This window comes from Phyllobates terribilis, unplaced genomic scaffold, assembly GCF_046119375.1.
Source record: "Phyllobates terribilis strain yellow unplaced genomic scaffold, ASM4611937v1 Scaffold_5__5_contigs__length_657084704, whole genome shotgun sequence".
In the NCBI taxonomy this organism is placed as follows: Eukaryota; Metazoa; Chordata; class Amphibia; order Anura; family Dendrobatidae; genus Phyllobates; species Phyllobates terribilis.
In genome coordinates, this window is record NW_027362765.1 from 648,378,172 (window position 1) to 648,402,066 (window position 23,895).

Here is a 23,895-nt window from a genome sequence, read left to right on the forward strand (position 1 = left end):
CCCCTGGAATGTGAATTGCAGAGATTGCTGGAACTTTGGACTCGGCCCAGACCAGGATCCGAGAGGCCTCCGACATGAGACTGGAACTCCTCGTCCCGCCTTGGTGGTTGATGTACGCGACAGCCGTAGCGTTGTCCGACTGGATCCGGACCGGTAGACCGCTCAATAAGACCGTCCAATGTTGGAGGCAGAGAAATATTGCTCTCAACTCCAAAATGTTGATCGGGAGAGACGACTCCTTTGGCGACCAGACCCCCTGAATCCAGAGGTCGTTCCAAACTCCCCCCTCCAGCCTGTCCGGCTAGCATCGGTTGTCACCACCGACCATCTCGGAGGAAGGAAGGATTTCTCCACGGATAGAGTCTCCGGAAGTAACCACCATCCAAGAGATTCTCGCACCCTGCGGGAGATAATGACCGAGCGATCCAGAGAAGTTAGCGATCGATCCCGATGGGTCAGAATAAGGCTCTGGAGATCCCGGGAATGAAATTGTGCAAATGGTACTGCTTCCATAGTTGCCACCATTTGACCCAGAAGGCGCATGCATTCCCGAAGGGACATTGACAACGTCGACCTCATAGCCTGGACCAGAAGACGAAGGTTCGTCTGTTTGACAGGAGGCAGGGACACAACTGCCCGAACAGTATCGAACTGCATCCCCAGGAAAAGAATGGACTGTGCTGGTTCCAATGACGATTTCTTCCAATTGATCAGCCACCCGAAGTCCATCAGGTACTGAAGGAAGAGATCGCGAGCCGCTATTGCCTCCTCCGCTGTGGGTGACACTATGAACAGGTCGTCCAGGTAGGGGAGGATCGTAACCCCCTGTCTTCGAAGAAGCGCCATGAGAGGAGCCAGAATTTTTGTAAAAACCCTGGGAGCCGAGGCCAACCCGAAAGGCAGGGCCACAAACTGATAATGGGTTTGACCTATAGTGAAACGCAAGAAACGCTGGTGAGCCCTGCCGATAGGGATATGCAAATAGGCGTCGCGGATGTCTATGGACACCAAGAAATCGTACTGCGACAGGGTCGCTATCACCGATCGGAGAGACTCCATGCGGAACTTCCGTGTCCGGACGTAAATATTCACATCCCTGAGATCCAGCACCGGACGAAACTTGTCCTCCTTTTTGGGGACCACAAAAAGGTTGGAATAAAAACCCTTTCCCTGGTCTTCCGGAGGAACCTGAACCACCACACCCTGCTGTAGGAGAGAGTCGACCTCCTGTAACAGTGCGGCAGCCAGTCTTGGCACGGACGGAATGCCCGTCAGACGAAACCTGTCTGGAGGCAGCGAATGAAACTCTATGAAATAGCCTGCCGACATAACCCATGTCACCCAGGCGTCTGCTATGTGGGATGCCCAGATCGACCCGAATTGTAGCAGACGACCTCCCACCCGAGAGCCCTCGGGGGGATCCCTGGCGTCAGTCAGCCTTAGCGGACTTTTTATCAACCTCCCGTCTGTCCTGACGGGACCGTTGCTTCCAAGGAGTACAAGATTTCTGGGCGGATCTGCCGGAGGATGAGGGACGACCCAATCTCCAAGAAGGCTGACTGAATCGTCCCCTGGCCCGAAAGGACCGAAGACTTCTGCCGGGCCCTGTCCTGCTGGCTGTGGATGCCACTGCCTTTTTCCCAGGCAGAATAACATCCTTAGCTTTAGCTTTGGCAATTAGTTCCAAAAGATCTGAACCAAAGAGCTGACCGCCCTTATATGCCAGACTAAGCAATCCCTGTTTGGATACTGCATCCCCTGTCCACTGCTTAAGCCACAGAGCTCTTCTAATCGTGACTGCCGAAGCCTGAGCCCTGGACAAAATTGAAGCAGTGTCCAGTACTGCATCTCTGCCATAACACATAGCTTCTTCCATTCGCTGAAAAAGCTTTTCAACTTCTGAACGCGAAGTCCCATCCTGCCACGCCGCACGCAGCTGATCCAACCACCGCAGAGAAGCCTCACCGGCCCACATGGCCCCCAAGGCCGCTCGGAAACCATGACCCACGGCTTCATAGATGGATTTCGCCGCTGACTCCGATCTTCTGTCCAAAGGATCCTGAAGATTGGCTCTCCCTTTAACAGGAAGCAGGGAAGACTTGGTCAGCTGAGACAGAGATATATCCACCTCAGGAGAGGGAACCCAATTAGTAACCATCTCCTTGGCACAGGGATATAGGTCATCAAAAAAACGCGTTCCTCGGAAGCGTTTATCTGGACACTGACGCTCCTTCTCCACCACTTCGTTAAGTTACTCATGCGCAGGTAATGTAGAACAAACACGGCGCGTCTTCTGATACAGACGGCCCGACCTAGACGGTCTTGTCAGCTCTTCAGACAGCTCTAATACTTCCCGCATGTCCTTAATAAGCCCATCTACGCGACCAGAAAGAGAAACAGAGCGATCCTGTTGATCCTCCTCTTCGGACTCAGAAATTTCATCAACCGAATCTCTTGGTGAATCCGAAGCCTCTGATGCGCTCTGCGAGGGAGACAACGCCACCATAGTCTTGCGGCGCTTTTTACCTCGTGGCATTGGGTGTGATCTAGCTGACACCCACTGTCCCAGGAGACTAGAGAGACTATCAATGGAGCGAGTGAGAGCCTCCACCTTAACATCACTGAGGGTCGAACTTGATGTAGTATAAGGCCTGAGTGTATCAGAGGCGTGCGACTGAACCTGAAATGGATCAGGAGACTGATCCGCACTCCCAGGCCCCTGATCCGGCATGCCACCCACACCAGATGCCAGGATGAACAACAAGGATGGCAAAAAAGTGTGAAAGCTGCACAGCCTGTTTTCAAAACTCACTTTTTTTTTTTATATATATGCGACAGGCTCTGAAGGGTTAAAGCTCACCCTTAGAAAAGAGCTACCCCAGAAATGCCGAGCAAAAAATCAATAGGGGGAAACTCCTTTAAACACCATGTGTTTCTCCTAAAGTTCCACTTTTTCAGAAGGGGTTAACATCACAGCAACTATAATACTACACAGCCTAAAAGGTCAGTGAAGTAAATAGCTTTAGGAGAGAAAGCGGCAGTGCTCACGAGGACTCCTAATAGGTAGCCTGGAGAGACAGCACTGACAAAGAACCCCTGCCAGAGGCAGAGGGGACTCACCGGTACTGCGACGACCGCTCCTCCTAAGTGTGTGGACGGATGGGGAGCAGAGAGCAGGAGGCGCCGCTGGACGCCGGAGGGAGAAGCAGGGACCGCCAGCGCACGCTCAACCAAGAGCTTCCTACTTAAGTAATGACGGCAGGAAGCCAGGAGACGCTAAGCCACGCCCCCGCTAGGCCACGCCCCCTCCTTATTCAAACAAAAAATGAGGGCAGAAAACTTCCTACCTCTATGAAGGCAGGAAGCAACTCAATAAAAGCAAGAAAACGCGCGCCAATACAGGGAGCTTCCTGCCTCAATGAAGGCAGGAAGCAAAAACGAAAAAGCATGCGCAAATAAAAAATAAAAATTACTGGCCTCAGTCTCTGCTCCCCAGTCAAGGCAGCGTCTGAAATAGACTAGAAACACACAGGCAGTACACTTGCCGTAGCCGTCAAAGATACTCTTTAGACCAATGAGCACTTACCCGGCTGAACGCCACAGGGATCCTCAGGGATGTGTGGCGCCATGGCCCTTTGCTCCCCCTTATGGTGGAGCACGCAGGGACCCTCTCAGAGGTGTGGTGTGCGCCTCCGCCAGGGAGCGCCCTGTATCCCCCGGGGCCGGCAGGCATAAGTGGGAACCTCCTCAAGGGGTACACAGAGCTGCCAGGGGAGGGTCAGGGGTCTCAGCAGCGCCGAGACCCCCAGAGACCTCTAGACCACGGGGGGTCCAGGACACGCTGGATATAAAATAACAACTCTTCTGAGGAGCTGCCGAAGCAGCGACTATCCTCTGAGACCTCAGATAAAAGACTGGAGAACATTGGAGTAGGAGGAGCCTATATACTGGAGGGGCCGGTCATCTTTTTCCAATCTGAGGTGACTATCCTATGGGGCTCCGCCTACCCACGAAGTAGAGAATCTGTGTCCCTTCCTTCCCTTCTGCTGCTGAAATTGAATTCCACCGGGTAGGCACATCTCATTTTAGCCGGTGAAGTGGCAGGCCCAACGACTTCTGTAGAGATGTAAGTCGCTGAGCTGCGGGATGCGAACGGCGGAAGTGAGCACACAGCGACCGTGCCCTCTGCAGAAGGCCATCTAGTCCGAGATAGTGGGCTAAAAATTGCTGGACAACCAGGTTCAACACGTGAGCCATACAAGGCACGTGTGTGACATTGCCCCGGCGAAGGGCCGCAGCCAGGTTTGCAGCATTGTCGCACACGGCCTTCCCTGGTTTCAGGTCCAGTGGAGACAACCATTCATGAAATTGGTTCTCCAGAGCTGACCACAACTCCTCAGCTGTGTGACTCACATTTCCCAGACATTTCAAAGTAAAAACCGCCTGATGACGTTGAGCCCTACTGCCAGCATAGTAAGGAGGTGTGCAGGATCCCTTCTGCGCAGTTAGAAAGCTTGTGGCATGACCAGACAGGCTTTGGGTGCAGGTGGAGGACCGAGAGGAGGCAGAAGCAGTGGAGGAACTTTGAGATAAAGAGGATTGACGCACAACTCGTGGGGACGGCAAAACTTGGACAGCAGCCCCTTGTCCTGCTGTCACCATAGTTACCCAGTGCCCAGTCAGCGACATGTAACGCCCCTGTCCATGCCTACTCGTCCAAGTGTCTGTGGTGAAATGCACGCTGTCACACACAGAGTTTCTCAAAGAAGCGGTGATGTTGTGTGCGACATGCTGGTGGAGAGCAGGCACACCTTTCTTTGAGAAGTAGTGCCGACTGGGCATCTGGTACTGGGGCACTGCGACGGACATAAGGTCTCGAAAATCCTCTGTGTTCACCATGCGGAAAGGCAGCATTTCTGTAGCCAAGAGCTTGCAGATGGTGAAATTCAACCTCTTAGCTTTCTCATGGCTAGGAGGAAATGGTCTTTTACTTGTCCACATCTGAGGGACCGAGGGCTGGCTATTGTGCTTAGACGGGGTTGATAAGGGTGTCCCCGGCAAACTGCCGGTCTGTGATGAAGATGCAGGCGGACATGTTAGGTTGCCTTGATCCAAAGGTGGTGCTATCGATGTCGGACAGCGCTCAACACCAGCTGGTGTTACCACCTCCAAAGAAAATGATGACCTGCCAATCACGCTGGCTGTTGCGGGTAAAGAGGTGGCAGGTCTGCGCCCCAAAACAGGTGTGACTGCTGTCTCCCCAGTCACAGAGGATGAAGAGGCCGCGGATGCACAAGATATGGCAGACGGTGGTTGGCCCGGCCGGCTAGGCCGCATTGTAGCACAGTGAGCTTCCCACTGCAACTTATGCTTCATGTCCATGTGCCGGTTCATGCATGAAGTACTCAAACTATGTATTTTTTGGCCTCTACTTAGCTTTTGCTGACAAATGTCACAGATAACACGAGTTGGGTCATCTTTATCGATCTGAAAAAATGCCCAGGCTATGCAAGGCTTAGCACCCATGCGACCTGAAGAGCCACCACGACTTGTGGTGAGAGGCAGAGTTGTGTTTGAGGATGCAGTTGTTGACGTGCTTCCAGTACTACGTCTCTGTCCAGGAAGGCGCAACCTGACCACGTCGTCACTAGCATCCTCCTCCACCTCCTCTGCTGACCTCATCGACTGGCTGACTGTGGGTTGACAGTAAGTGGGATCTCCAACCTCATCATCATCACCCTGTGCATTATCACACCCGTCGTCCTCAGAGCCAACCTGTTCCTGCCCTGACAAAAAACTAAAGTTGTCGCTCCAATCAGGTATTTGAGTCTCATCATCGTCTTCCTCATTGACTCCACCAACAGGAGTTACAGTTTGGGAATGAGGGTCTACATTATGGTCAGAACCTTCTGCGTCTGGTCCTGGATCCGACTCAAAGATTCTGGGCATCAGTGCAGATCATTTCCTCGTCTGGATTCACAGAAGCGCTGGAGTCGACCTCTGATTCCCAGGCTATAGTATGAGTAAACAGCTCTGCAGACTCAACCATCTGTTCTACCTCATGCTCAGACGGGCAGCTGGAGATTTGGGAGCTGTGAGGAAGCAAGTGCGATTGGGGTGACACCTTTGAGGACTGGAGTATTTGTGATGTTGAAGTTGATGTGGAGGAGAGCCCACTTAAAGGAACACTTGATATCTGTTTAAGCACCTGCTGTTTTTGTGCCTCATCTGGAATTTGTAGCGATTGGCGTGGCCGTAAGAAAGGGATCTTATCACATTGTCCGCAAAAAGAAGTAGACATTTTAGTTTGGCTGGAAGATGGTCTTTCTTCTGCAGATGTTACTGTTGCTTTAACACCTACCCCACGGACACAACCTTTTTTCCCCTTCCCAACACGCCTATTCCCCTTTCCACCAGCAGCAGGCCTTTTTCCACTCATTTTGGTGGTTAACTAATTCACAACTCTGGAGTTGTTTGCACAAAAAAACAATGGATGGGAACCGAGCAGAGCTGAATGGCCAAACTGTGGTATTAGGCCAAAACTATTGGCTGGGTTAGATGCAGAAAAAAATTATATTGAATTTGCAACCTGATGGAGGTCAGTATAGATGGACTAATAGAACAAGTCCCACACACAGCTAGAAGCCCAAATATTTTTTCAGAGGTAGATGCAGAAAAAAATTATATTCAGTTTGCAACCTGATGGAGGTCAGTATAGATGGACTAATAGAATAAGTCCCACACACAGCTAGAAGCCCAAATATTTTTTCAGAGGTAGATGCAGAAAAAAATTATATTCAGTTTGCAACCTGATGGAGGTCAGTATAGATGGACTAATAGAACAAGTCCCACACACAGCTAGAAGCCCAAATATTTTTTCAGAGGTAGATGCAGAAAAAAATTATATTCAGTTTGCAACCTGATGGAGGTCAGTATAGATGGACTAATAGAACAAGTCCCACACACAGCTAGAAGCCCAAATATTTTTTCAGAGCTCGATGCAGAAAAAAATTATATTGAATTTGCAACCTGATGGAGGTCAGTATAGATGGACTAATAGAACAAGTCCCACACACTGCTAGAAGGCCAAATATTTTTTCAGAGCTAGATGCAGAAAAAAATTATATTCAGTTTGCAACCTGATGGAGGTCAGTATAGATGGACTAAGAATGATGCTATGCCCAAAAGATTTTACTTCACTAGGTGCAGTAAAAAAATTGGTATTCTATACACAGGTGGTATATCTTGCAACACAGATAGGCTACTCCACTGACTAACACACTCTGCAATAAGCCAAAAAGGATTAGCTTTGCTAGATTCAGCCAAATGCTGTGAAAAAAAACTTGCACAGCACTGGCACAGACCTGCCTGGCAAAAACTGATAGGAACTGATGTAACCTAGTCCTGAAAAGGACTCCAATTACAATTAGTCTTTATTCCCACAATCTATCTATTTAAGAGCACAGACCTGCCTGATAAAAGTCGTAGGAAATGCTGTAACCTAGTCCTTAAAAGGTCTGCAATCACAACTATTCCCTACTCCCAAGCTATCTGTAGATTTGTGCAAAAATTGGCTTGAAATTAACAAGGTATAGCGCACACAGCAATAGCGGTGCCGTCTAATACGCAGCTGCAGCAGTGAGAAAATGGTGGCGACGGGGAAAATGGCTTGGTCTTATAGGGCAAGGACATGTGACATACACTGCCAATGACTCATGCCCTTGCTTGTGTGAAAAAAAGCACTTCACTCCGTGTGTGCGCTGCTGATAGGCTGACAGATTGCACCTCCCCACTGTAAATGCGGGAAAGAAAAAAAAAATGTAGATCTTCATTATTCCTGCAGAGATCCATCCCCTGCCCCTCCCCCCACCCCGCTGTACACTCAAACTGCGTATTAACATTAATTTTCATCATTACTGAGAAAAAATCCAGTAACGATTTTGGTGCACGAACAGTTATCGAACATAACCTCGAACAGCCGAATTTTTCTCAAATCGTTCGTGTTCGCCGAATGGCTCGAACACCGCCCAAAACAGCTCGAATTTGAGATTGGCGAACAGTTCGAGTCGAACAACGCTCATCTCTACTCGCTACTTGAATTTGCATCGGGTGCTCGGGTATGCACCAAGTATTGCGGGTGCTTGAGTGACATGCTAGAGTCCCCACCCCGCATGTTTTTCAGCTGTTAGACACCCTAAAAAAAAATGTGGGGATTACCCGTGTATGCTTGTTTTTTTGGTTGTATAACAGCAACGAAACATGTGGGCCTCAAGCATTTCACTCAAGTACCCAATGAAAATTCAAGTAGCGAACATTTGCACTTAACACAAGTCATATTGTCATCATTTTTTTTTTTCTTTAGTTTTGAAAAAAATCCCAACCCCAACACAACCCTAATCCTAACACAACCCTAACCTTAATCTTAACACAATCCTAACACAACCCTAATCGCAGAAATGGAAAAACATTTTCTTATTTTACAATTTTTATCTAACTGAGGGGGGACAAAGAGGGATTGGATTTATTATTTTTTTAGCAAAAGAAACCAATAAGAAAACTTCCCTATTGTTGCAGGGTACCGGCCGGCAGATGGACCGCGCTTGCGCCCATTTTTTTTTTTTTTTCAGGAAAATGACGGAGGGCAGGGGGACAGTGGAGGTACCTGGTGGGCTCAGGGGGCTTCATTTTTCTCTCCTGCGACATGTAAATCATGTCAGAGGAGAGAGAAATGATTGCAACAGTGGGCACACTTTTTTTTCGTGATTGCAGTGATCGCCCGCCATTTTCTTTCTGCATGAGCAGGAGATCAACAGTTACTCAGACATGTTAGATCATATCAGAGGAGAGAGAAATAAATTTTAAAATGTGCTTTTTTTTTTTTTTTTTTTTTTTTGGGTGATCGCCATTATTCGGCTTTATAACAGCGATCACGTGACAGGGAACCATAAAAACCGTCCGTGATAATGTTCTCTGAGGTTTCAGCTGAGACCCCGGAGATTTTCTGACGCTGAAGGATACTGCACTGTTATTCTTCAGCGCTGTGAAAGAGCGGCGCTGAGGAATAAGTACCCTTTGCTGCAGCCGTGAATGTGCGTTACAGCGGTCATTAAGGAGTTAAAAAGGTTTGAGATTTTCCACTTTTAAACAGTAGGGGGAGCAGGTGCTGAAATTTTTCATGAAAACCTAGTGTAGAGGAGCCCCACATTACGACTGCCGCAAATGTGGGCAGGATCTGCTCTCACATGTGTAACGGTCACTCTTCCCCTCCTCTTCTGGGTGTTGCAAAAGGATGAAGTTTAGGATCACAGTGCGGAGCCATTTTGTTGGTGCCAGAAAAGTGATATTGACAAGTAAACTGTCACCGAGGACGGCCGGCAGCACGGGTTCTATTTGTGCTGTGCTGCTTAAGCTGGGGTTAGATACGTGGAGAGTATCACATGCTGGGTCACGAATTACACTATTGTTCCCATAGAAGTGGATTGAGTGGTGTCATACATTACACCACTGCTTCCTTAGAAATGTGTGACCCCGCTCTGTCCACTTCTATGGGAGCAGTGGTGTAATTTGTGATCCAGCTCTGTCTACTTCTATGGGAGCAGTGGTGTAATGTATATGCATTAGATACATGGCTCTATTAGCAGGGGCTTACATAGCAGAAATTCTATTTGCCCTCATGATTTATAACAGTACAATATAATGTGCCCCATATAGTGCTCAATACAGTATTGATACACGGCTCTATTATGTCAACTTAAAGTGACATAATAGAGGGGAGTCAGAGTGTTCAGAGCACAGCATTGTGAGGATTTCTCTGCTGTGCTCTGAACACAGTGGCGGCAGTGAGCGATGATCTGTAGCCTTGTATTCCAGGGCTGTGGAGTTGGAGTCGGTGTCCATTTTGGTGGAGTCGGTATAAAATGGACTGACTCCAGCTCCTAAAATATAAAATAAATTGGGTACAATAGTTCAAGGCAGTTTGTGGGGAACATTTTTTCATAAGAATTTGGGAAAGTTATGAAATGTCCTATAAATGTCTGTCCTATTCCTGATCTAAGGATCTAGACTTTTAGCTGAGATGAATCTGTGCTACATTAAATTTATCACTTAACCCCTTTACCCCCGAGGGTGGTTTGCACGTTAATAACCAGGCCAATTTTTACAATTCTGACCAATGTCACTTTATAAGGTAATTACTCTAAAATGCTTCCACAGATCCCCCTGATTCTGAGATAGTTTTCTTAGGACAGATTGTACTTCATGATCGTGGTAAAATTTCTTCGATAACTCTTGCGTTTATTTGTGAAAAAAATGGAAAATTGGTGAAAATTTTGAAAATGTTGCAATTTTCATGCCCTTAAATCAGAGAGATATGTCACACAAAATAGTTAATAAATAACATTTCCCACATGTCTACTTTACATCAGCACAATTTTGAAACCAAAATTTTTTTTTTTTTTTATAGGGCGCTATAAGGGTTAAAAGTTGGCCAGCGATTTCTAAGTTTTCCAAAAAAATTTACAAAACAATTTTTTTAGGAACCACATCACATTTGAAGTGACTTTGAGGGGCCTTTATGACAGAAAATACCCAAAAGTGACACCATTCTAAAAACTGCACCCCTCAAGATGTTCAAAAGCACATTTAAGAAGCTTACTAACCCTTCAGGTGCTTCACAGGAATTTTAGGAATGTGGAAGAAAACAATGAACATTTAACTTTTTTTCCTAAAAATGTAAACTTTAGACCCAATTTTTTTTTTATTTTTATAAGGGTATCAGGAAAAAATGTAACCCAAATTTTTTTGTGCAATTTCTACTGAGCATGTCAATACCCCATATGTGGGGAAAAAACACTGCTTGGGTGCACGGCACGGCTCGGAAGGGAAGAAGCACCATTTGACTTTTTGAATGTAAAATTTGCTTGAATAATTAGCGGACGCCATGTTCCATTTGGAGAGCCCCTGATGTGCCTAAACAGTGGAAACCCCCCACAAGTGACAACATTTTGGAAACTAGACAACTCAGGGAACTTATCTAGATGTGTGATGAGCACCTTGAACCCCCAGGTGCTTCACAGAAGTTTAGAACATTGAGCCGTAAAAATAAAATTCACATTTTTGCAACAAAAATGTTTTTCAGCCTCCAATTTTGCATTTTCATAAGGGTAACAGGAGAAGTTGCACCATGCAATTTGTTGTGCAATTCCTCCTGAGCATGCTGATACCCCATATGTGGGGGAAAACCACTGTTTAAGTTTGCATCGGGTACTCAGGTATGCACCATGTATCATGGGTGCTCGAATGACATGCTGGAGTCCCCGCCCGCATGTTTCATGGTTACTAGACACCCAAAAAAACACACGTGGGGATCGCTCGTGCATGACAGGCAATCCACTCGAGGTTTTTTTTTGGCTGTATAACAGCTGCAAAACATTATATTATTATTATTAATTTATATAGCGCCATTGATTCCATGGCGCTGTACATAAGGGGTTACATACCAAATACAAATATCACTTACAGTAAACAAACTAACAATGATAGACTGGTACGGAGGGAAGAGGACCCTGCCTTTGCGGGCTTACATTCTACAGGAATGGGGCTGAGACAGTAGGTTGAGGGGTTGCAGTAGCTCCGGTGTTGTTGGGGGTGGTAGGAAGCAAGGTCATGGCAGGCTGTAAGCTTGCTTGAAGAGATGGGTTTTCAGGTTCCATCTGAAGGATCCAAGTGTGGTTGATAATCGGACGTGTTGAGGCACAGAATTCCATAGGATGGGGGATATTCGGGAGAAATCTTGGAGGAGATTGCGTGAGGAACAGATAAGTGTGGAGGAGAGAAGGAGGTCTTGGGAGGACCGGAGGTTACGTGAGGGAATATACCAGGAGATTAGTTCAGAGATGTAAGGAGGAGAGAGGTTATGGATGGCCTTGTAGGTCAGTGTTGGTAGTTTGAACTGGATACGCTGGGGGAATGGGAGCCAGTGAAGGGATTTGCAAAGGGGGGTAGCAGAGGAGTAGCGAGGCGAGAGATGAACAAGTCGTGCAGCAGAGTTGAGGACGGACTGGAGGGGTGCGAGAATGTTAGCAGGTAGGCCACAGAGGAGGATGTTGCAATAGTCGAGGCGGGAGATGATGAGGGCATGCACAAGCAGTTTAGTAGATTGAGGGTTGAGGAAAGGACAGATCCTGGAAATATTCTTGAGCTGGAGGTGGCGAGAGCTTGGATGTGGGGTTTGAAGGACAGGGCAGAGTCAAGGGTTACTCCGAGGCAGCGGATTGTCGGTACAGCGGAAAGAGTGATGTAATTTATTGTGATAGAATGATCAGGTGGGAGGGATATGAGAGATGGGGGAAAGATAATGAGTTCAGTTTTGTCCACATGGAGCTTGAGGTAGCAGGAGGAGAAGAAGGAGAATATGGCTGCTAGACATGCTGGGATTCTGGACAGCAGAGAGGTGACATCTGGGCCAGACAGGTAGATCTGGGTGTCATCGGCATACAGATGGTACTGGAAGCCTTGGGATTTTATGAGCTGTCCCAGGCCAAGGGTATAGATTGAGAAGAGTAGGGGTCCTAGGACAGAGCCTTGAGGGACTCCAACAGAGAGGGGGCGGGGTGAGGAGGTAGTGTGGGAGTGGGAGACGCTAAATGTGCGGTTAGAAAGGTATGAGGAGATCCAGGATAGGGCAAGGTCTTTGACACCAAAGGAAGAGAGGATCTGTAGTAGGAGGCAGTGGTCAACTGTATCGAAAGCATAGGACAGGTCAAGAAGAAGTAGTACAGAGAATTGTCTGTTAGCTTTGGTTGTAAGTCATTGGTGATTTTGGTAAGAGCAGTTTTGGTGGAATGGTGGGGGCGGAAGCTGAATTGTCGATTGTTGAAGAGAGAGTTAAATTAAAAGTGGGAGGAAAGCTCAGCGTGAACGTGTTGCTCAAGGAGTTTGGAGGCAAATGGGAGCAGCGATATGGGGCGATAGCTGGACAAGGCGGTTGGGTCGAGGGATGGCTTTTTGAGGATGGGCGTGATTGTGGCATGTTTGAAGGCAGCGGGGAAAGTATCAGAAGGTAGTGATAGGTTGAAGAGATGGGTTAGGGATGAGACGAGTGTGGGGGTGAGGTTGGGGAGGAGGTGGGATGGGATGGGGTCGAGTGCACATGTGGTGAGGTGTGATTTGGAGAGGAGACGAGTAACGTCTCTTTCCGTGATGTTGGGAAGGGAGGTTATGGGGGTAGGTCAATGGTGTGGAAAACAAAGGGGTTGGGGTGGTCGGACAGTAAAGACTTGCCGTGTTTGGTCAATCTTGTTTCTGAAGTGTGTGCCAAACTCCTCAGCAGAGATGAGGGAGCTCAGAGGGGGCAGTGGAGGGCGGAGGAGAGAGTTAAAAGTGTTGAATAGCTGTTTGGGTTGTAGGATAGGGAGGATATGAGGGTTGTGAAATATGACTGTTTAGCAGAGGTGAGTGCTGATTTGAATGCGAGCGTTGCTTGTTTGAATGCAGTGAAGTCATCTTGAGTATGTGTTTTCTTCCCAACGCCGCTCCACAACCCTGGACGCTTGTCGAAGCTGTTTAGTGAGGTTGTTGTGCCAGGGTTGCCTGTTGACTGGTCGTGCTCTGCCATGCACAAGAGGGGCGACCGAGTCAATAGCTGATTCGAGAGTGGCATTGTAGAAAGTGGTGGCGGTGTCTGTGTCATGGAGTGAGGATATAGATGTGAGTGGTAGAACAGAGTCAGAGTGTGTGAGTGTCTAGATGTGCAAGGTTTCTGCGAGGGTTTGCTAGTTGCCGGACATGGGTGACAGGTGAGGAGGACAGGGATGAGAATGTGAGTAGATGGTGGTCAGATAGGGGTAGGAGGGAGGTTGTGAGGTTAGATAGGGAGCAGAGACTGGTGAAGATGAGGTCTAGTGTGTGTCCGTCAGTGTGGGTGGCTGAGGAGGACCACTGAGTAAGTCCAAAGGATGAAGTAATCGACAAAATTTTGGATGCTGCTGACTGGCGAGTGTCAGTGGGGATGATGAAATCGCCCATGATGATTGTGGGAATGTCAGCCGAGAGAAAGTAAAGAAGCCAGGTGGAGAATTGGTCAATAAAGGCAGTGGTCGGGCCCAGGGGTCGGTATATGACAGCCACTTGGAGGTTGGAGGGAGAGTAAATGCGGACAGAGTGGACTTCAAAAGAAGGGAGAATAACGGAGGGAAGAAGAGGAGTAGGGCTAAAGGTGCAGTTGTTAGAGAGGAGAAGACCCACTCCTCCACCATGTCTGTTTCCAGGGCGAGGAGTGTTGGTGAAGTGGAGGCCGTCGTAACACAGCGCAGCAGGGGAGGCAGTGTCAGAGGGTGTCAGCCATGTCTCTGTGATGCCCAGAAAGGAGAGATGACGAGAGGTAAAGAGGTCGTGGACAAAATGGAGCTTGGTGCAGACAGAGCGTGCATTCTAGAATGCTCCAGAGAGAGGGAGCAGCATGGTGGGCATCAGGGGGACAGGTTTTGCGTAAGAGAGGTTACTGTAGTTTGGAGTTGGTTTGATGCGATAGGTGGGGGAATTGGTGGAAGATGCAAGCTGGGGGGGTCCAGGATTTGGGGCAGAGATTCGAGCATGCCATTCCAGCACCCCGCGATACTATGTGCATACATGAGCACCCGATGCAAACTCAAGTAGCGAGCACTTGCGCTCACTAGTCGCCATATCGTCATTTTTTTTTTCTTTACTTTTGAAAAAATCCCAACCCTAACCCCAGCACAACCCTAACCCTAGAGTTTATTTTTTACACCGTTCCTCATGCGGTATAAGTGATTAGACCGCTTTATTCTTCGGGTCGGTGCGATTACAGTGATATCAGATTCAGGGGTTAACTAGTGGGACGGTTTTATAGGAAAGGTCCAGACGCAGCGATACCATATATGGGTACTTTTATTGTTTGTTTTATCCACAATAATGTTTATTTATGGGTACAATATATTTTTATTTATTTGGATTATTATTATATATATATATATATATATATATATATATATATATATATATATATATATATATATACACATACACACATATATACACATATACATTTTTTTCCACATTCTGGTTCTTTTTTTTACTTTTACACCTTGTCCCACTATGAGACATTCACTTTTTATTTTCAGAAAGCCTGTATAGCATAGAGAGCAGCAGCTGCTCCCTGTGCTATACAGGCGGTCACTGCTGCAGAGGGAGAAGTATCTTCCTGCTGTCTGGTGACCCGGATTTTGTCATGACGAAATTGGGTCGTCATGGCAACATCCAGGAGCCGCGGCAGACAGCGTTGGACGCTGGCAGGAGAGGCGAGTATCTGCGATCACCTCCCCCTTGCCCCCGCAATTCTGCGATCGACTTCGATCGCAGCATTGAGGGGGTTAATGTGCAGGGAGCGGTGCAGGACCGCTTCCTGCACATAGTACCGGGTGGCAGCTGTGACAATCAGCTGACACCCGGCGGTGATCGCCCCGCACCGCTTGTGTGCGGGCGCGATCACCATATGACCTAATAGTAAGTCATTGGTCTAATCGGCCAAGGTCACCATGACGTACTATTAGGTCACACGTCAGAAAGGGGTTACACATGAGCCATGTATGAGGGAGTCAGAGTCGGTGTCATGGAAATTGAGGAGTCGGAGGTTTGGCTCACCGACTCCACAGCCCTGTTGTATTGTTCTACTAATGTCACGCTGTGATCACAGCTACCCGCCGCCGATACTCCCCTCATGCAGGACCTCTGATCCCCGCATCTCCTGTCATCACTCTCAGCCGGGCAGCTGCGAGCTTCACAAAAATGGTGCCGATCTGCTCCCACAGTTGTGACCTGGACAGCCCAGGTCAAAGCAGGAGGCAGCCACAGTGTAGGAGATGCAGCCGGACAGCGACCACAGACTACTATGAACAAGGGCTGCCGTATTTGAGGTGTATAAGTGTTCCTACACACCAGCATATGCAAATGACAGCCCCAGTGGCTGCAGAAACAAAACAAAACAAAAACCTGTCAATTTAATTTTGTATTAAAAATTATTGATTGTATAATCAATAATTATTTTTTCATAAATCAAAGCTTTATTGAAGAATTATGAATAGTCAATAGAGGCATATCAATTGGAAAATCATATAGCATTTCAAGTTTAAGATTACATGTGCATTTTGAAAAAATATATATTCACTTGAGTATAATTAACAATAGAGAATATCATATGTCATTATCAACGTTGATGAAGAATAAAATAAACATTGACAGTAATAGTGTGATATAGATATTCCAATGATATGAATGAAGGGAGAGAGAAGTTGGGGAGGAAAAAAGTTGTGGAAGAGGATGGGGGGGGGGGAAGGGGTTAAGTCTCATCCCTGAACAAGTTCAGATCAATAGCTCCTTAGGAGCCTGATCTTCAGTTAATCTTGTAATCAATTGGAGTTATAAGAAACAGGTGCAGTGTGTAAGATGTTGTATATATCAAAACATGAGTTAGTATTTAGTTCAACCAGATAACTAGATCTGAAGTTTCCCTAAAGGCAATCCAAGGGGCCCATGTATTATAAACCTTGTCAGGATTTCCAGTATCTTGTCCTATCAGTAACTCCATTCTATATATGTTGTTGAGCTCAGATCAGACACAAATTCTGAACGTGTTGGAGTTCTCTCTTGCTTCCAATACCGTGGGATCAGATTTCTGACAGCCGTGAGAAAATGTCTGAGTAGGGCCTTCTTGAATTTTGATATTGAGATGTCACTTAGCGATAATAGGGCTTACTCTATTGTGGCTTGGATCCTGCTAATAGATAGTTTATTCTAGAGTTCAAATATTGCTAGCCACAGGCTCTTAATAGGTGGACATGACCACCAAATATGAGTGTATGAGCCTCTATCCTTGAGACAACTCCAGCAAGTGTCTGGAGTTGTGAGATAAATAGAATGAATAATGGAAGGGCATCTGTACCATCTAGATAAGAGTTTGTAGCTCCTCTCCTGTGACACCGAGCACAACGACGACCTTGAAGTAAATAATAGGATTTTATTTAGATCCTCGGGTGATAATGATCTTCCAATGTCACTTTTCCATTTAAAAAAGGACCTTGGGAAATTTTGTACGGTGGCTTGGCTGTCTTGATAAACTTTGTTTAGTAGAGAAACTGTGCGGTTTGGAGGGCTATTTGATAGGCATAGGTTTTCAAAGGAGGTGAGTAGCCTAAAAAGGTTTGTTTGTTTGGTTAGTGAGTTGATATAGCTTTTTAATTGCTCGTGGAAGAACCACTAGTCTGCCGGGCGGTTCCACGGCAAGAAATATGTCTTGTAGTGATCTAATTTCAGAATGATTTATGTAGTCATATATAATGATGTCAAGGTAAAATATATACAGAATATTATAGAAAATTAATTAGTTTATTTTAATAGATTACCTAATCAGTGTGAATTAATATAGAGATGATGGAATAATCTATGTGTATGTATATATGCAAATGTGTATATGAACATGAATTATGTTAAGAGTTAATGAAGATATAACTAACAGCTTCCCGTTTTATTGTAGACACGATCAACTAAATGATTTCCTGGGAATGACGTATGCATGTGCATGGCTGATAACAGAGAGATTCATGTCGAGTTGGCAAAGATGGCGCTGAGAGACAAACTCACCCCCTCCCATCGGAATTCCTAAGGCGTTACTCAGAAAAAGAGATACATGGATGAGCAAATTGCAGCGTGCCGAGTTATCAGAAAGAGCAATGAATTTTACTAATCCCACCTAGAAGAAGAATACTATATAACCCCATGTCTACGTAATAAAGGATGCCATTTTGCGTGGTTCAGTCTCTGAGTGAAGTTTTTCAACCAGATTAGCAAATTTGGTTAATTAGCTTCTTTGCATGCACTCGGACATCTTTAATTTGGAGGAGAGCAGTTACCTAGAGTATTTTAAATTGGTGAAACCTCCACAAATGGTGCCGTGACTCGGATCACACTCAAGGGGACTCTAGGTCTCTGGGTGCCCATCACCGGACCACCTACGGACGAGCCGGGACTGCTCAATGCAAGAGCCTGATCAACTCTCATCACTGAATACGGTAAGTATGCAGATTTAATGAATCCGTAGTGCTTACTCGTATTTTGAGCGGTCTCTGGTGAGTATGTGGTGTCTAGATTGGCGCTTAGGGATAGCCTCGTGTGACTGGGCGGGTCCCCACTGTGTGATTCCATGAACTCTGGTGTGTAGTCGCTCCTGGCTAACTGCTGCTCTGTGGTTTCTGAGGTGTTCCGTCCCATTAGAACGATCTTTGTACGCAGTGGCGTACAAGTATACAATTGAGGATTTAGGAAAATTTCTTTGTTTATAACGCGTACACCCAGAGAGTGATGTTGCTGATAAGTCGTGTATTAAGTCGCCATTAGGGAGCGGGCATGCGGGGCCTCTATTAAGTTGTGTATTAAGTTGTGGGACACGCGGGGAGGGAAGTTACTGATAAGTCGTGTATTAAGACGTTATTAGGGCGCGGGCACACGAGGTTAACCAATCCTCTATTAAGACGTGGAATACGCAGGGAGCCGACTGCATCGTTAAGCCGTATATTAAGATGTCACTAGGACGAAGGTGCACGGGGTGTTCAGTGCTTTATTAAGTCGTAAAATAATCAATTCAATGCTTGGTAGGGAGTGTAGGGACCTGTTACAATTCTACTTGTGTATCAGCTGCCTTGTCTGATCATAAGTCTAAGGGGATGGTACGCCTGGAGCCAAAATCATGGAAAAACTAAAGACATTGTTTGTGTCGCAGGGGTGGCTCGATCAGGAGCGACAGGATCCCAAAGATGTAGTTGCTAAAAGAGAAGGAAGGAAATATGTAGAGAAAACCAACAAAGTAATGTCATTGTGTGGGTTGTACTCGGGAGGGGGGGGGTAGATTACAGTACGAGATGTTGAATGCAGCAATTTGTGAAAACTGGAAGATAATGGGTTGTTGCAAAGTGCATACATGTGGAAAAAGGTTGCGCTGAGTTTATCGAAAAAAGGGAAAAAATATGTGCAGAAACTTAAACAGTTAACTAAAATATGCAAGCTACCAGATAAGGGCCGTTTACAGCTGCTAGAATGGCAACAAATTATGAAGAAGAAAGGGCAAGCTAGAAGATGAAGAATTGTTACAAACAGCTTTGGCTTGGTATAGAACAGTAGAGAATTTGTGAAAAGAAGGGTGGGTAGAGGAAGAAAATACAGACAATAAGGGAAAGATGCCATGTTATGTGAATTACAAAGATGCTGCTCTTCAGCCACCGCCCAATAATGGCGGACAAGGGGGATGGACCTGTACAAATTGCAGTCAGCAGAATCCTAATAATAGAAATACTTGTCTTGCATGTGGGGCACCATGTCCCACACCTCCCACTGTTCCTCCCCTCCCCAACATGCCTCCGCCACCGCCCTATAATGGCGGCGCAATGAATTGTTGGGTGTGTTCTAATTGTGGCCAGCAGAATCCATTGTCAGCAGATTGTGTTGCATGTCAAGTGCCCCGTACAGGAGGCCCACTCCTCGCTACTACCCAAGCCACTCCTAGTGCCCCATCCTCATCCTGCAGCGGCCATGTTACTACACCCATTGCAACACATCTGGCCTCTGACCATATGTCAGTGGGTGTGTTCCTTCCCAGTGGAGCGCACCTTTCCTGCAGTGTGCTTCTTTCGGTGGCGGCCATCTTGGTGCACCCGGAATACAGGCCACAATACACGCTACACCAGGAACATCAACAGCAACATTTACTTCTATAGCAGTGTGTCTGGTTGTCACTCTGGATGGTGCGTACTATGTCCCAAAAGATTATCTCCCTCCCTATCCTCATTTGCCCAGTGCCGAAACTCTATTTAATAGTCCGGAGTTCCGGCAGGCCCTTAACCGAAAGAGAAATACTATTGAACCGGAGGAGCCGTGGGATGAAGAGGCGTCACCACCACCAACATCAGCGTCCACAACAAGCAGCGATCCAGAAGGTAAACCGGCTTGTGTGACATTTCGTACACCAGTATCAGAATTCCCTTCGGATTGGGAGGATTCCTGTGCCACCCATTTCAGATGAACAATACCCACAGGTGTGGAAACCATAGACAGAAAGAATGATTTGGAAGTAATCAACGGTGCTAACAGCAGGTCTGGGCGATCTGGTAACACAGAGTGGATGGAATGGTTAATGCAGCAAACCGTAGATTACAAAATAGAGGAGGAGTGGCTAAGACTATTGTGCAAGCCTGAGGTAATGCTATTCAGGAAGACTAACAGCATTGTACATTCTTCAGGACCAGTCTAGGCAACAGACCTGGTAGCCACCAGACCAGGGAGATTACCATGCAGTAGGTCCAGTGTACGATGAAGATCATCATGATCAGTGTGTGTCACAACTTGGAGCTACAATCAATATTCTGAACTATGCTGGAACAAGGAACCTTACTTATATTGCTCTTCCTGCTATAAATTCTGGAATGTATGGATTTCCTATGCAAGCCTGTGCCCAAGCAATAGTCCAAGCTATACGGGAGTATAGAGGACTAACTACGTTGGAGGAGATAAGACTAATCAGCAATGACTATCATAAATCTTTGGAAAGTACCACAGCTAGATCAGACTCACTCAGCCGCCAGATGACCTCAGAAGATAGTTCATTCGGGTTATTTCCTAGACAAACAAGCCCATCTCCTGTTGCGGTGTTGCCGGTACCCCCCTCAACATCTTCTCAGTCAGAGTCTCCAGTGCCAGATTGCCATAATAGATATGTGGCATTCACACCTTTGCAAGTTTATCGAGTGATTAGACAACTACCTGACCCAGACAGACACCCTATGGTGTTCTACAGAAGAATCAGACAAATTCAACAAACTTATTCAGCCACTTGGAAAGATCTTCATGAAATCACTAGCATTAAAGCGGGAGATGCGTTTTGGCCAATAATTCAATTAGCTCTGAATGACAGCCAAGTGACAGAGAAGGAGACTTACCAATCCGGAGGAGCTTTTTGTCAACAACTTCAGCAATGAGCCAAGGAGCGGCTCACAGACTCATCTACCAGTGTATCGGACTATACTCAAGAATCAGGGGAGAATGTCAAAAAATTTTACACCAGAATCTATACTCTGTCCAAGGATCAAGGGTTCAATGAAGGTCAGAGGATCCAACAGAATCTGCTAGTCACTTCATTTGTTAGGAGACTCAGAGGGGAAATCTCAGCGAAGCTTACAGACTCCAGACCAGAATATGTGGACATGTCGCCGCGAAAGGTACTCCTCGTTGCTAAAGCCATAGAGAAACAAATGTACAGAGGACCGAGTTTAAGACTAAAGGGAACCAATCTGTTACCATTGTAACTAACCAGGTCATTTCATAAGAGAATGTCCAGAGAATATAGAGGGGATCTTTTCTATGGCTCGATGCCACTCTACTACAACCCGCAATTTGAAAGAAGAGATTCTCCACGCTACCAAGGGAATCCATTGTACTCCCGCCAAGAGTATAGACAGCCATCACAGAAAGAGTATGAGACAATGCCAAGAGAACCTGTGCAGAATTACAGAGCCCATTGTGTGTCATCCAATCTGCAACAACCGCCAGTTCACAGCATTATCTTCACTTCATACCACCTGAACTCTGTTCTCAAGGTCCTGATGATATAGGCCAGCTGCCTATCCCGCCAGTCCACGTTTTCTTGAAAGAAGGTGCACGGATTCCCAGACTCCCACAGTACACCACTGAAAGCAGCCCAAGAATATGTCCAGATCCAAGAATTACTCAAGAAAGGAGCATTATTCCCTGTGTTTCTCCTGCTAATACTCCATTGTTTCCAGTGAATAAGAAAACTGCAAAAGGAGAACCGGATAAATTTAGGATGGTGGAAGATCTGAGAGCTGTGAATGCAATTACAATCCTGGAGACCCCAGTGGTGCCAAGTCCACATACATTACTCAGTGAAATTCCCCCTGAGGCAACACATTTCACAGTAATCGACTTGGCAAACTCCTTCAGTGTGCCCCTGCATCCAGACTGTTAGTATCTTTTTGCTTTTACACACAGAGGAATACAGTACACCTGGACCGTTATGCCTCAAGGAGCTCAGAACTCCCCTCATCACTTCACACTTGTCTTAACTACCTGTCTCCAACCCTGGAAGAGTGAGAACCCTGAAGTCACATTGATGCAATATGTTGATGATCTACTCCTCTGTTGTACCGATGACCAAACTTGCCACAGGTTCAACTATTCTGTGCTCCGATTTCTGGCCACCATCGGATGCAAAGTTACTCTGCGAAAGCTACAATGGTGTTGTACCAAAATAGTTTTTTGGGTCATTGCATATCCCAAGGTACCAAGCATCTCACTGAAGAGCGGAAAACTGCCACCCGTGACATCCCGTACCCGAGAACTGTCAAACAACTCCAAACTTTCCTGGGAATGGTCACATACTGCAGGCAGTGGATCCCTAACGCGTCAGCTCTCATGCAACCTCTATATGATCGGGTCCACTCTTCTGAGTTTGACCTGCATTTTGACCAAGAAGCTGAGGATGCAATGGATCAGTTTTAAGAACTCATCATTTCAGCCCCTGCACTAACTATGAATTTCCATTCTATTTGTCTCTGAAGCATGTGGCCATGCCTCAGGAGTTCTGGTAACAAAAACATGGAGGCCACATGAGACCCAACGGATATTATTCCAGTAAATTGGATCCAGCGGCACAAACATCTCCAACATGTCTCAAAGCAGTGCTGGCAGGTATAGAACTCCTCCACGGAACAGCAGATTTTGTACTTGGCCATCCTACAACTATAATGGCCCCTCATGATTTGAAAGCTATCCTTGCATAAACCCAGCACAACCATATAGCTATGCAAAGTCGTGTCAGAATCCAATGTGAGCTCCTTTTACCAGAAAATATAGCTCTTCAGCGATGTACTGTCCTGACCGAAGCCTGCAAGTGCGCAGAGAGTAGAGTGGCCAATATCTACACGGACTCTAGGTATGGATTTGGGATTGCCCCCGACTTTGGCCTGATAGGAGCCATGAGGGGCTACAAGACAGCCAGTGGAGCTCCAATCCGGAATGCAGCGGCAGTGAGAAGTCTAATAGAAGTTCTGAAGTTACCTATGCAAGTGGCTGTGATCAAAATTAAGGCTCATGAGAAACTGAATTTGGAGGAAGCCAAGGGGAATCATCTGGCTGACATTACAGCAAAAGCAGCAGCTATGGAACCAATATTTCCAGAGGAAGCAGAGGTGTCGGGGGGGTAAGGAGGTGTTTGTGCTCACCAGAAGTCAGAGACAATGAGGGGAAGAGGAAGAAACGGGAATGAGAAATTTAGGGTTGGAAGAAGAAGAGGAGCAAAGACTGGAAGAGAATCCGGCACACAGGACTTTAGTGGACTGGCAGAGTGCAGTAACAGAAGAAGAAAAATAAGGATGGATCGGATGGAGAGGAACGTTTTGTAATGACGGAATCTGGAGAGTGGTAAGAAGAATATGTCTGCCAAGAGCACTGCATCCTGCAGTGGTTCAATGGGCTCATGGAAAGGTACATAGAGAGAAGAATCAGATGACTTCAGCTATCAATAAACTTTATATTGCACCCGAGATCTCAGTTCTTGCTACAAACTATACTAGGAGCTGCGAGATTTGTAGCACTTGTAATCCCGGAAGAACAGAACATGTGCCAAAGAAGAAACTAGCAAAGTCACAGTATCCTTTCCAGAGAATCCAAATTGATCATATGCAATTACCGAAGAGTGGAAGATATGAATATGTTCTGGTGGAGGTGGATAGGTTTTCCGGCTGGACAGAAGCATACCCAGTAGCAAACATGATCGACAGAACTACAGTGAAAAGGCTTCTGGCAGAACTTATCTGC

At 46.5% G+C, this 23,895-nt stretch overlaps 1 protein-coding gene and 1 long non-coding RNA gene across 4 annotated transcripts in view; one reads left to right on the forward strand and one right to left on the reverse strand.

Moving 5' to 3' along the window:
• Positions 1-23,895, forward strand: part of LOC141273827 (uncharacterized) — a 123,940-nt gene that overhangs the window by 96,511 nt on the left and 3,534 nt on the right. For both annotated transcript variants that reach the window (XR_012322141.1, XR_012322140.1), the window contains exon 2: positions 17,549-18,083. This is a non-coding gene — a long non-coding RNA (uncharacterized lncRNA). The remainder of the gene's footprint in view (positions 1-17,548; positions 18,084-23,895) is intronic.
• Positions 1-23,895, reverse strand: part of LOC141273825 (uncharacterized) — a 100,507-nt gene that overhangs the window by 67,409 nt on the left and 9,203 nt on the right. The gene's annotated exons all lie outside the window — the stretch shown is intronic.